Source organism: Euprymna scolopes, chromosome 28, assembly GCF_053919585.1.
Source record: "Euprymna scolopes isolate OS-2025 chromosome 28, ASM5391958v1, whole genome shotgun sequence".
Lineage (NCBI taxonomy): Eukaryota > Metazoa > Mollusca > Cephalopoda > Sepiida > Sepiolidae > Euprymna > Euprymna scolopes.
The window spans coordinates 27,706,285-27,720,381 of NC_136509.1; the positions used below are offsets into that span (position 1 = coordinate 27,706,285).

The window sequence follows — 14,097 nt, forward strand, 5'->3', positions numbered from 1 at the left end:
CTGTTGTAAAAATGCTAACGTATTGGGTGGCTTTCTATCAGTATTTCGTTTCATTTTCGAGTTTTGAGAGATTATCGAAAGTCCAAAGATGACAGACTCATGTCCACCATCTTGTTGTCGGTCTGACTTAACAATTCGGTACTACTTGTGTTATGAATAAACGTTTTAAAATTTGTTCAACTCAACAAAACTTATCCAAGTAGGTAGAAGAGTTTATCTTGCCTTTGTTTACATTTATTCGTTTGTTGACCATTTTTTTTTTTTTTTCGGGCTGTAATAATAAATCCCCATTTATAGAGCTATCTCAAAAATAATATCTGAAAACAATCAGCAGCCAATCCCATCACAACCCAAATAAAAAAAAAAAAACAAACAAACAAAAAAAAAAAAACAAGCGTATACCCGGATACATGGCGTATGAAACAACTTGAATGCCTACTAAACACCATCTTCGAGTGTCTAAGGTTTCTCTGTACATTGGTTTGTCAAGATAACCTGGCGCGGGGATACTTTTCCCTGCAAGTAAACCTTGAATAAACATTTAAAATCACATAATATTTGCAACCCGATTAAGATCTTGGTATGGCTAACCCACACCGATTTTTTTTTTTTTTTTTTTTTACACAGTGATCACCACTTATCAAGGCCCGGAAGCCACTCAGGGATAAGGATTATTGCAAGTACATTAAGTTAGTGAGGAGATTTGCTGAAGTGTTTACTTAAGGGGGCGGTTCATTAGGAATTTGTTAACATTGGACTTGAAGACATATTGCTTCAAGTAACAGCACGAAGCTGGATACTCCATTAGACTAGATGAATTTTTGTCCTGGAATCCAGTAAGACCAAGAGACCACGAGAAAGATATACTGTAACATATTTAAATGGTCAAGTGGGAAGAGGAAAATTATGTTCTCAACTTCTTTACTAAGTCAATGTTGGATATGTAAAGGAGAACTTAAATGGAATATTCATTTATTTATTGCGGACTATTATCCTCATCATTTCACAACGTTTCGGCCAACTATTCCTCTGACCATCATCAGGTGGTTACCACCTTCAGCGCTCGTGACGCAGTGGATAGAGATGTTGAATCTCTACGGTTCCAGGTGAGCATTGTCTGAAGATAGTGGTTTCAATCCTGCCCAAAGCCGGCCAGAGGCTTAGTTGGCCAGAGTGTAGTGAGACAACAACAACTATGGAAGGCAGTAATTGCTAAGAATGCAGTTAGATTTGGAGTTCCTACCCCCATCGTGGCAATCACCTGATGAAGACCAGAGTAATAGTTGGCCGGAATGTCGTGAAACAACAGCTAAAAGATAAGGATAATAGTCTGCAATAAATAAATGAATAAATAATACTTATCTCAATAAACATTCCAATTAATATATTTAATGGAATATTTGAATATATTGCTTATAGTAACAATACTAAACTGGATACATTACCAGACTAGATGAATTCTTGTCTCAGCATCTAGTAAGACTAAGAGACCACAAGAACGATATAACATATTTAACTGTTCAAATTGGCAGAGAAAAATTAGTATTCTTAACTTATTTACTAACTAAGCATTTAAGACGTACGAGTAGAGGAAAACTATAATGGACTATTCTAATATCTATGTAGAGATCGAGTGTTAGCCCCTTGGAAGTGACCCCTTGATTTTTTTAGAACTTTGGCTGAAGTAAAATTTAACAAAAGAGTGAAAGCGATCATATAAAATATTAGCTTTTATATATATATATATATAAAAGCGAAAATGTATGTATGTATGTGTGTGTGTTTGTCTGTCGGCTAAAAACTTTCGACAGACAGAACAAAAATTTGTTCGTTTTTTTTGTTTTCTTTTTTGTTTTTTTTACTTCACTTATTCTTATGTTTTGAGTACCCCCCCCCTCGAGCACACACACCTCCAAACACTCGTGCAACGCCGGGTACCACCCCACCCGTGCTAGTCTATATATATATAAAAACCAAAATATGTGTGTGTGCATTTTTGTGTATGTCCGGCAAAGGCTTTTGGAGGGTGGGGTGCGCTCCAGGCGGTTACTCAGTCTTAGAACCTTTTATATGCTACCTATATTATAATATCTAAGATTTATGAAACGAACTTGCATGTATCTTTAATTTAAGGTATCTTTTACATGCTATTTTTGAGATTTTTTTTCACTTGCCGCGTCTTTGTTTCGCTTTTCAGTATAAAAGCGAAACTGTGAAAGCGAAATTGGGTTCTCGGCCTTTCGTGCCGAGATGTACAGAAGGCAATCAGTTTTGATCAATGCGAGGGATAAAAAACCCCGTCATATCAGACAATTGCTATTCATTGGGATACTTCCCCAACATCTTGGCGTGAGAAACAAAACAAATACGCAGAAACTTGCCTGCAGTACCAAAGTTGAGTCGCATGATGTTTGACCTCATTAAATTCACGCACCTGTCATTTAATTTTATAATCGTTAAATTAAAAGTTTTCACTTCCTCTCCCACCGTCACCGAGTGGGTAAGATGTCAGGTTTTTTTCACTTTCTTTTCCACCTTTGCGTCAAAGCTCGGGTTCGAGCCTACCTTTCTACCAAAATTTTTTTTTCTTTTGCACCTCCAAAACACCTGGGCAACGCTGGGCACCTCCGCTAGTCTGTAATATAAAAGGCAAAATGGGCGCTCGCATTTGTGTATGTCCAAGAAAGGCTTTTTTTGCCAAGCTTCTCGTGTCTGTTACATTTAAGGAGAACTTTCCTTATGCTCCCTAGATTATGATATTTCAAATTTGAAAACGGACATCGTCTCTATCTTTATTTTGATCGATTTAAAAAAAAATCCCTGGTTTCCAGTGTTTGTTTGTCTTTCTCGTATAAATAAAGTGAAACTGATCAAAGCAAACTCATCTGCCTGGCCTACCTGGCCGGACGTCTAGAAGGCAATTAGGTTTGATCAACGTGAGGGAAATCCTTCATATAAGACAATTGCTATTCATTTGGACACTGCCAGAGTTCTCCCTTCTGAAAGCTTAACTGGCCTACGTTCATTTCTGCGCCTGCATGAACTCATTCATTTCTTTTTCATCACTAAATTTGAACACTTTACACTTCCGCTCACATCATGGCGCAGCGGTAAACTCTCAGGTTTTCATTAACTTTCTTTTCCGCCTTCATGTCGCGGGTTTGAGCCTGTATGCCTACTAACACTTTTTTTTTTGTTCCACATCTACAAACACCTGGGTAACGCCAGGCACCTTCATTAGTCTATATAAAGGGCCAAATGTGTGTGTGTTTGTATGTCTCATAAAAACTTTCGACATAGGCCATGGATCCCCACAAGATCACTATTGTTTTGAAGCTTGACATCTCCGTTGACAAATATCGAAAAATTGGCCAGAAACATTAATTCTTTCACCCTAAACTGGCCAGTTTTTTTACAAGGCGGGGTCGGTTTTTGTGTCACTATTTTTTGCGAGTCATCATTCCCTATCGATTGAAGATACTTAATTTAAATGCTCTCGACTTCTGGTCGCACCATGAAGACATCGGCTAAGACGTCAGGTTTTTTTTATTTTTCCTCCTTCACGTTACGGGTTAGAACTTGCTTGCCTACTACCACTTTTTTTTAACACCTCTCTCCACTCTGTTGTTTTTTTTTGTGTTTTTTTTTAACTAGACACACCCGGGTACTTCCGCTAGTAAATCATAAAGCTTTCATGTGTGGTTCTTGTGAATGAGTGGAGAAACTTTTCTCAAAGAAATAATTAAGAGAATAATGCTAGAACTGAAAACGGATATGTAGATGTGCAGGCCATATTAAATTTTTATACTTACATATAATATACATGTGTGTCTACTGTTTAATTAAACAGTTCAGTTAGAGTAAAAATGTTGTAAATGTTCAACTGTAATTCGAAACCTTAATGTTGATAGAATTTTTTAAGGTTTGACAGTATGAGAACGTAATCTATAATATAAATCTCACCTGTCTGTTTAAATGTATGTATGTATGTATGTATGTCTGCCTAAAACTTTCAACCGAGGCCACCAATTTTCACCAGATCAGTATCGTTTTGAAGCTCGACCCTTCAGACGACAAATATTGAAAAAGTGGCGGAAAACATTAATTTCTTCATCCTGAACTGGGCACTTTTCTACAGGGAGGGGTCACTTATTTCACCGATATTTTCGAAAGTCATCCCCTTTTTTCAATTAACTAGCCTTAATTTAAACTTTCAACAGTTCTGGTTTGGCGATGAGCGCAACAGCAAAGACGTCATGTCTTTCTTTTTGTTTTTTGTTTTTTATGTTCTTTTCCTCCTCTGCGGTACGAGTTCGAGCCTACCTGCCTATTAACACTTTTTCTTTCTTTTTTTTTTTCTTGCTCAACACACACCTCTAAACACCCGGGCAACGCCAGACACCCAGACTGGTCTTCCATATAATATTCTGCTTGTTCCTTCCTTAGTTAGTCTGAACGTTATGCTTTGAAAATAGCCAAATACAATTTTTGAAGGCCAAGGTGTCTTAAAAATAAAAAGGACGATCTGACAACTCTGGACAAGAATAGGAGAGTAACCTCCCTTTGATGTAGCCTCGTTTTCGAATATCATAATAGTAATATATGATCATTGTTGTAATGGTTTTGACCTAAAAGAATTCAGTGAAATGTTACATAAAACGAGGGAATGTTCAAAAAGAAACAGGTTTGAAAAACAAAAAGAGGAACTAAAGTAGGACTGAAAGAGTAAATTAAAAATCTTATGATGTGATTTTATTATTTGTATTGAACTATGTAGCACAATATTACTTTCTGAGTATTTATTAGTACTTATTAATTTATCTCATTTGGGTCAACTCTATATTTATAATACAATGGACACTATCTTCATAGAAATGTTAATAAACTCATATTTGCTGCACGTTATTGGTTTTTTTTTTTCAAAAATAATTTTTTGCACTATCCAGAAAAAAATGTCAGCTTTGTTGATTAAATATATTTCTTATTTCATGGATTTTTCACGGGTTCTGCTAATTTGGATTTTTTGGACTGTTGAACATTATTTACACAACGCTTTAGTCAAGGTAACCTCCATCCGTCTTTAAATGTGTTTTGCTGCAGTCAAGAATCTTTCTACTGAATTTGGTAATCTGCACAGAATTTTGGACAGAACCCTTTATATAATTCATGGAAATCGCATGCTCTTGTTCTGTCAGTCATGATCGGGTAGAAGTTTTAAATAATTTACAATTGTATCTTTTTGAGTGTTGCTCCCTCCCCCCTGAAGATTGAACTTTCAACCTCCAAAGAAGCATCAATTACATCTTAATTTTACCTTGAACTTTATCCGTTATGCCACGGGTTCTTGCGGGAATCTTGTGTTTTCAATTGGCTGATGAAATGAGAGCATGCTACCTCCATGATTAAATTAAGGGTTCCGTTTGAATTTCCATTCAGATTTCAGAGTTAAACAGGAGACATGAAGAAGGTTGGAAGTTACATCAGTCGAAACATTGTGACAATAACGTTAAAGATAACAATAGTTTGGATAATCCACATTATCAATTCTCATCTAAAAAAAAAAATTCAGGAATCTTATGAGAAAGTTTTTTTTTTTTTTTTTTATAAGATTAATCCAATTGTACCTATTTACAATGCCTCCCCACGGGACAGAGTTAGACACCAGGGTCGTTTTTTAACGTGGAGAAAAGGTACAAAAATAAAAATTGTCTCAATCGTGAAGGATTTCTCCTCCACTGAAAGAGAACGAGAAATGGAAGTGCAGCATCTGAAGAACAGATACTACACTTTGATATTGGCAAAAAAATCCAATTGTAATTGAAGTTTTGCACTTGTATTTTTCGTTATTTTGAAAAACATGTCGACTTTATTACTTGTTTGTGTAAAGTATAATTTTATTTATCTCTTTCTCATTCTCTCTTTCTCACTCTCTCTCCCTGCCTCTCTCACTCCCTCTGTTACATGAATAGCTTTGCGTCCTTCTATTTATTACTTATTTACTTGTTCGTTTACTTTACTTTTCGTTTTCTTTTTACTGTTTCTTTTACTTCTAAGGGTACTTTTAAAGTCTGTGCGTTCTTACATATATGTTCTTATTTATATGCGTGTGTGTATGCTCTTATTCTTACCCCGTTTCTTGCCTTGGATGGTTCCGAGACTTGTACGTGCAATAACATAATCGTACATACCTGCTTGCCTTGTCCAGCGGATATCTTCTTGTACGCTGGTCTGCCATCTCGTGAGGAGTGGTCACTTACTGCTGCAGATACATCGATAGCACAAGATGGATTTGGAGCTTTAATTCTTTTATTAAAAGGCAAACCTATATCTGGAATCCTGGTTGTTGGAGACCCAAGATTTCCCGTCTGCATCATTTACAGTTCAAAACAAACTCTCTGCCCACGTGGTCACCAACCGGAAACCTATGACCACAATTCAGTGTCATTCCTAATTTCCGGTGCGTTCTGTCGAGGTTGACAAAAGGTGACTTGATTTTGACGCCTGTCAAACCGAACCTTTTGTGACCCCGCTAAACTCGCTGATGGGAATCAAAAATATACTTACATAACTTACTATTTCTACAAACTACCTATATAGCATTTAAGCTGGGATTCCCAATACTACACCTCTCACTTCCTCTCTCACTCCCTCTCTCACTCCTCGCTTCCTCTCTCACTCCCCGCTTCCTCTCTCACTCCCCGCTTCCTCTCTCACTCCCCGCTTCCTCTCTCACTCCTCGCTTCCTCTCTTCCTCTCTCCCTCTATCCTTCCTCTCTCTCTCCCTCTATCCTTTCTCCCTCTATCCTTTCTCCCTCTATCCTTTCTCCCTCTATCCTTTCTCCCTCTATCCTTTCTCTATATATCCTCTATCTTCTCTATCTCTCTCTCTCTCTATCCTCTCTCTCTCTCTCTCTCTCTCTCATCCAGCATTCACCCTGGGTGGGTTGAGCAAACTTCATTCTTCATATATGAAGTTTTAGAGCATATTCAATTCATAGCTAGATTTTTAGCCCTTATAAACAGACAAAAGTTATAGCCCGTTGACTTAAAATCGTGCTTTATGCCAACTTGATGGTTGAATATGGTTAAATTTGTGATGATTTTTGCATTAAATACTTATCCCAATTAATCCCTGACTGTGCATCAAATGGATATCATAATTGTATTCTTTGCACCTTATTATAACAAAAATCTGTACAAAATTGGTTTCTGAGAAAATGTGGAATGGAGAGACAGACATACAAAGAGAAATATAATAAAGATATTTATAATTTTCACAAGATATGTCTCCTGGGCAGAGCTGGTCAGGGACAGCTAGCATGAAATGAAAACCTAGTAATGGTTATATTCTATTTTTCCAATCTTCCTGAACGAAGTCAGAGTTGGATCATTATCACTCATCAACCACTGTACACACTTTTATTTAACCGACCACGTGTCCCATAGGACATTCCAATGGAAGAATTCTGGAACCATCAAGTTAGTGTTGTTTTTGGCCATTCATATTACTTTGCTTGTAACCTAATCAGGTGCTGGTATTCCTGGGTCTGTCGTTCTTGTAAATAATATAAATTCTGATTACTGATCTAAAAAAAAACAAAAAACAAAAAACAAAAAACAGACACACACACAACAAATTCTGGCAATGATTTTCTGGTTTTCCCTTTTTCATTGCAAAAATAGTTTATGCCTCCAGGGCTGATTTAAAGGTTGTTGGCACTTTAGGCAGATGTGTAGATAGGCAGACCATATTAAGCTGTGATAAGTTTATAAGGAAAACCAAGACACTAGTTTCCATCCTTAATCGTTAAAAAGAAAATTTAATGAAACAAAATAAGAACACAATCATTGTCAATGCCGAACACAGAATTAGTAAGCAGGGTTCCAATCTTATTAGAAATATTGTTTTTGTTTATATTCTTGGAATAGGTATAAATCGACAATTTTCTCCTTATATCTGGATAAAACAGCAGCTTATGTTCAATGAATAGTTTACTATGAATATTATGTGTAGAAATTTATTACTGGATATTAATATATTGTTTACTTGAAAAACTAAAAAATACAATAGTTTAACGTATTAAATGCATTACTTTCTCTTTTTTTTTCTCCCTCACTATGTCCTGTTCTTTTTAACACCTTTCTCTCTTTTAAACCTTTCTCTCTTCTCTTTTTAACTATTTTCTCCTCGCTTTTGACCTTTCTCTCTTTTTCACCTTCTCTCCCCTTCTCTTTCCCCCTCCTTCTATATCCCCCTCCTTCTATATCCCCTCCTCTCTCCTCCTTCTATATCCCCCTCCTCTCTCCTCATTCTATATCCCCTCCTCTCTCCTCCTTCTATATCCCCCTCCTCTCTCCTCCTTTTATATCCCCTCCTCTCTCCTCCTTCTATATCCTCCTCCTCTCTCCTCCTTCTATATCCCCCTTCTCTCTCCTCCTTCTATATCCCCCTCCTCTCTCCTCCTTCTATATCCCCCTCCTCTCTCCTCCTTCTATATCCCCCTCCTCCTTCTATATCCCCCTCCTCCTTCTATATCCCCCTCCTCTCTCCTCCTCCTTCTATATCCCCCTCCTCTCTCCTCCTCCTTCTATATCCCCCTCCTCTCTCCTCCTCCCCCTCCACTTCCTCTCTCCTTCTTTTTCCCTTCCTCTTTCCTCCTACTCTGTCTGTCTCTCCCCTCATTCTGTCTGTCTCTCCCCTCACTCTCTCTGTCTGTCTGTCTCTCCCCTCATTCTCTCTGTCTGTCTGTCTCTCCCCTCATTCTCTCTGTCTGTCTGTCTCTCCCCTCATTCTCTCTGTCTGTCTGTCTCTCCCCTCATTCTCTCTGTCTGTCTGTCTCTCTCTCCCCTCATTCTCTCTGTCTGTCTGTCTCTCTCTCCCCTCATTCTCTCTGTCTGTCTGTCTGTCTCTCCCCTCATTCTCTCTGTCTGTCTGTCTGTCTCTCCCCTCATTCTCTCTGTCTGTCTGTCTGTCTCTCCCCTCATTCTCTCTGTCTGTCTGTCTCTCCCCTCATTCTCTCTGTCTGTCTGTCTCTCCCCTCATTCTCTCTGTCTGTCTGTCTCTCCCCTCATTCTCTCTGTCTGTCTGTCTCTCCCCTCATTCTCTCTGTCTGTCTGTCTCTCCCTTAATTCTCTCTGTCTGTCTGTTTCTCCCCCCCCTCTCTCTCTCTCTGTCTGTCTCTCTCTCGCCTCCCTCTCTTTCCCCATCTTCATCTATCCTTTTTCTCTTTCCTTCTCCGTAATCTTTATGTTCCTTTGATTGCTTTTCCATTTGGTCAGATCAGTTGGAAATCATTTTCGCATCACAGTGGCATTTCTTACGCATAAATATGCAATTTGCTTCCGATCTGTTTACATCCTCCATGCACGCTTGTTTTTATTCTACTTCTCTGAGATGCAAATACTCGCAGACTTGCATGTATGTAAGTGAAGAATTCTTACCAGCTACAGGGGATCTTCCTCCATGATTGCATCAGCAAAAAGTTACATCCATTTATTATATTGCGCACCCCCTCCCTTCACTCTAACACTCCTCCAAAATTAGAACTACAGGAACATTAGTAATTCTCCAGCATCCATGCTGACATGACACTTTTATTCGATTTAGTTGCCGTTAAAATATTTTTTTATTATCATTTTAAAATCAAAAACGAAAGAAAAAGTTTTGTCTGGTAACAACTTTTAAACTATTAAATTTGAAAAAAAACGTGAAATTTTATATGAATCATGACCTACATCTGTTGATTGACTCGAGAAGGACCAGGAATCAGTTTCATGCATGTTTTTTTTTTTTTTTTTTTTTTTTTTATTTTATGGAATTCGCTCCAGAAAAGGCATGAAGGCACTTGATGTAAGGAGCTAAAAAGAAAAATATCACTTCAAGGTAAAAAATCTAGCCGAAAAGAATAGATACATAAAACAATACTGTTATACTAGTGGGACCTGTGGAAATTCCACAGGGGACTCATTTATATGTAATATATTGATGTTAGCATTCTGTAGATGTTCAGTGTAAATGGAGACGCTCTGATTGTAGCTTTTTTGTTAAAACTGCAAAAGTATTTATCTAAGCTAGCACCAACGCCCAGCAAAGCCGGTCGTAAAGTATGCTTAAATATTTTAATTCTTGCATATTTCATATATATATTATTATAGAGTTAATGTTCTATCGACTTTTTTATATTATAAAGTTGTGATTTCAAAAATAAAAAATAAAAATATCCATATGACTTCAGTGCATTAGCTTGAATCGAAACCGAAATAAAAAGCCATGAATATATATATATATATATATATATATATATATATATATATATAAAACTTCGGCCATAAATGAAACCAAAAACTTATGAAGAATTCTTGGTAAAATTATTTATCACAAGAAATGGAAATACATAACAAGTAAACGACCCGGATGTAAGCGTGACATAGAAAATAACATACACATACTATTGCATTAATATATAGATTTAGAAACACATTCTTAACATAGAGAGGGAGTGGTGTTTTGTAACTATTCTGCACTTTCACCTAACAATATAAGAAACAAAAGTTACTGTAAAACTTGAAAATACTTTTTTAAAAAATACCACAAGTAACTTTATTTGTATAAATAAATACAAAAATCTGACACAAGGCCGGAAATGTAGTAAGAAGTTCTTACCATCATTAGTCTTAACTCATTAAGTTGAACTGTTCTAGGAGTAGGACACCAAATAAATTTTTAAAATCTATGCGATAATATACAATGGCAATACTTGTACTTGTGTATAAGTACGTTGAAGAATGGATGAGAAATTTGTGAAAGATCGAACTTTCAAATCAAAGAATTTGCCCCGAGTCTGATTTTTAAGTCTTTCTTTTGTTTTGTTACTTTGTTTAATTTCAATTGGATTAAAAAACTTTTTCTGAATGTTTTTCGTCACCAAGAGGAACCATTTATCACTCAAGGATAAACGTTAATGAATGTCAGGTGAGCAGTGAAACACTAATGATTGGTAATGGTGGTGGAAGTTTGGCAGAATACGATTATTCAAGAAATCAGCTTCAAATTTTGTTCATATAAGGCTTGAAAACGATCATGTTGTAGTCAGCTGAGAAGCAGTCCTGTGGTATTTTGTTCTACAGAAGAGTGGTTCCAGGAAAGAAACTTTGCTCATATAAGCTTCGTTTAGTTTTTAGGAAAATATTGGAAGAAAGAAAAGTATTGATAGTTGTTGTATCTAGACGAGTTTATGATGTGCCACTTTTAGTGGGGGGGGGGTCATAGATTGAAGTTCAGCCGTGCACCTGCCATGAAAACAACGTCTCATTATAAGAGAAGCATTCCCAACATTTTGAGGAAGGGGCGAGAGCAAAGAAATCCCTTACAAGTTTATTTGAAAATCGATTAATATTGATTGCTTGTCTTGTGAGTGGATTCTTTTGACCAACGTCTAATTATTTCTCATACCTGACTTTCGAACCTTCCTCTACACTTGAGGCTGGCATTCAGACAACAGCACAATGCTTGGCCAATAGAATTTAATTTTCGTTTAGTTTTGCCCTTGTGTTCAAAATACCAAATCTTCAACTGACCTAAAGCAATTACCAATCTGTAACATTATTCCCACCATTTTGTTTTCACACACAAGTTCAGATGCACAAAATAATTTTATATCATAAATTATCCTTGGCAAAACACCGCCTACAAAATGTTTTTTTTTTTTTATTATTAACTGTAGAGTTGTTTATATGATCATGCATGCGATAATTTTCGTTTATATATATATATATATATATATATATATATATATATATATATATACTAGCTGGGTGTTGCCCGGTCGTAAATACATTTGAATATGATATTTTAGTTTATGCAGATTACATATTTATTATTATAGAGACAATTCTCTATCGATTATTATATTAAATCTAATATATAGTAGTCAGGTTTGGCAGTGTGGATTGAAAAAAAAAAAAAAAAGTGGTAGTAGGCAGGCTCGAACCTGTGACGCAAAGGTGGAAGAGAAAGTGAAAAAAAAAAAAAGACCTGACGTCTTACCGCTACTCCATGATGTGACCGGAAGTTTGGAACGTTACAATTAAGTAAAGTCATTCCACCCGATACGATGACTTGCAAAAATGGTGCCGCAAAAAAAACCAAAAACAACCTCCTTGTAGAAAACTACCCAGTTGAGGGTGAAGAAATGAATCTTTTTAGCTAATTTTTCAATATTTGTCATCCAAAGGGTCGAGCTTCAAAACGATACCGACTTTGTGAAAATCCGTCGCGTCTGTCGAAAGTTTAGGCAGACATACATACATTTAAACAGAAAAGTAAGATTTATATTATAGATTATCCAAGTGTAGTCATTATGGTTCATCAGCATAGCTGAACCTATCAAAAGTTTTGATTAAAGTTTCTGATGTGATCATGTGTGTGATTAAATTGTTTAATATTAACATTACTCATATATTCTCATTCATATTTTCCAAGAATTATTTCTATAATATATATGTAATATTTTTATTCATATAGACAAATAATACATAGTCGCTACACTGAACATGCTAATGTTTCGGACAGTTGGTTGGCAAGAATCAAAAATCCTCATCAGGCCACGTAATATATATATAATTAAAAAATTATTATTTTATACCTACAGACACTTTATGTAATCGGATGACAATTCCTGCCGGTCATGAGATTTCGAACCTAGCCACGAAGCCACTTTTGTCTTCGTCTGCTAAGCCTCTAATTGCTACGAGAATGAGGGGGATTAAGAACTAATAAACGCTCAATTTGGGTGCAGACATTAGACAATCCATAGTGTTCGATATATATGATAGAGAGGGAGTGTTTAGAGGCAGCAAATTTTAAATTAGCAATTCTATTTTCTTGCAGATTTGGCAACTATCGATTATTTTGAGTTCAGCTTGGCAATTCATCATTAACAGACTGGTATCCGAGCAGCGTTTGCAAATTTGGCAACTTAACTACGTGTCAGGGTTAGAGATACATTCATATTGAATATTTTAATTGTGAAACTAAATCTGAAAGTACAAATACTCCTGGGTAACGCCAGCTAATTACACGTGTGTGTGTGTGTGTGTGTGTGTGTGTGTGTGTGTGTGTGTGTGTGTGTGTGTGTGTGTTAAAGGTGAAAGGGAAAGTTGATAAATGTCTGGTTTCTATTTCCAAAACGTCACTAAGAATAAACGAGGCGTGCGGAAATGAAAGATATGAAGCTGAACGATTTTAATAAATATTGTCATAGCAACGAGTGTAGCAAACAGGAAGTGAGCTATAGGGAAATGTTCTGTGCATCAGTGATTCTACAAGGTCAAAATAGTTAATAGTTTATATATATATATATATATATATATATATATATATATATATATATATATATATATATATAATGAATAAATGACAAAAGTTTGTATTCCAAATTTTATGTTGACCATCGTATAATTTATTCCTTTAATTCAGTGGTCAACATCATGAAATTTGGAATATAGACTTTTGTCGTATATTCATTATATGCTCTGTAATTACATTGAGCTTCTTAAATAAGGATTGGTGTATATAAACAGGAAATATAAGTGAATAAAAATATTTCCACAGAAATATATATATATATATATATATATATATAACTACTTCATTTACTCACATAAACCTAATATACGAAAGTATAGATTTATGCTTAAACTTTAAGTATTTACTTCAAAAGTGCTCAATACGTAGGTAGAGCTAGTTAGTAATTTATAAAATATATATGGCGATTAAGCTACACTGAATATTCTGCGTTTCATCCACTATAGGATTCGTCAGGCTTATGCGCATAAGCCTGACGAATCCTATAGTGGATGAAATGCAGAATATTCAGTGTAGCTTAATTGCCATATATATTTTATTAATTACTATATATATATATATATATATATATATATAAAAAGGAACAAACTGTATTATTTCCATCATTTTCATCATATATATATATATATATATATATATATATATATATATATATATATATATATAGTTTTTAAAATATCCACTGACACGTGTGTCGTCCTCTACAACTCATCAGAGTGGCTGAATCTAGT

General features: G+C 35.8%; 1 protein-coding gene across 28 annotated transcripts in view; it reads left to right on the forward strand.

Moving 5' to 3' along the window:
- Positions 1-14,097, forward strand: part of LOC145249540 (uncharacterized) — a 917,547-nt gene that overhangs the window by 434,345 nt on the left and 469,105 nt on the right. The window lies entirely within an intron of this gene.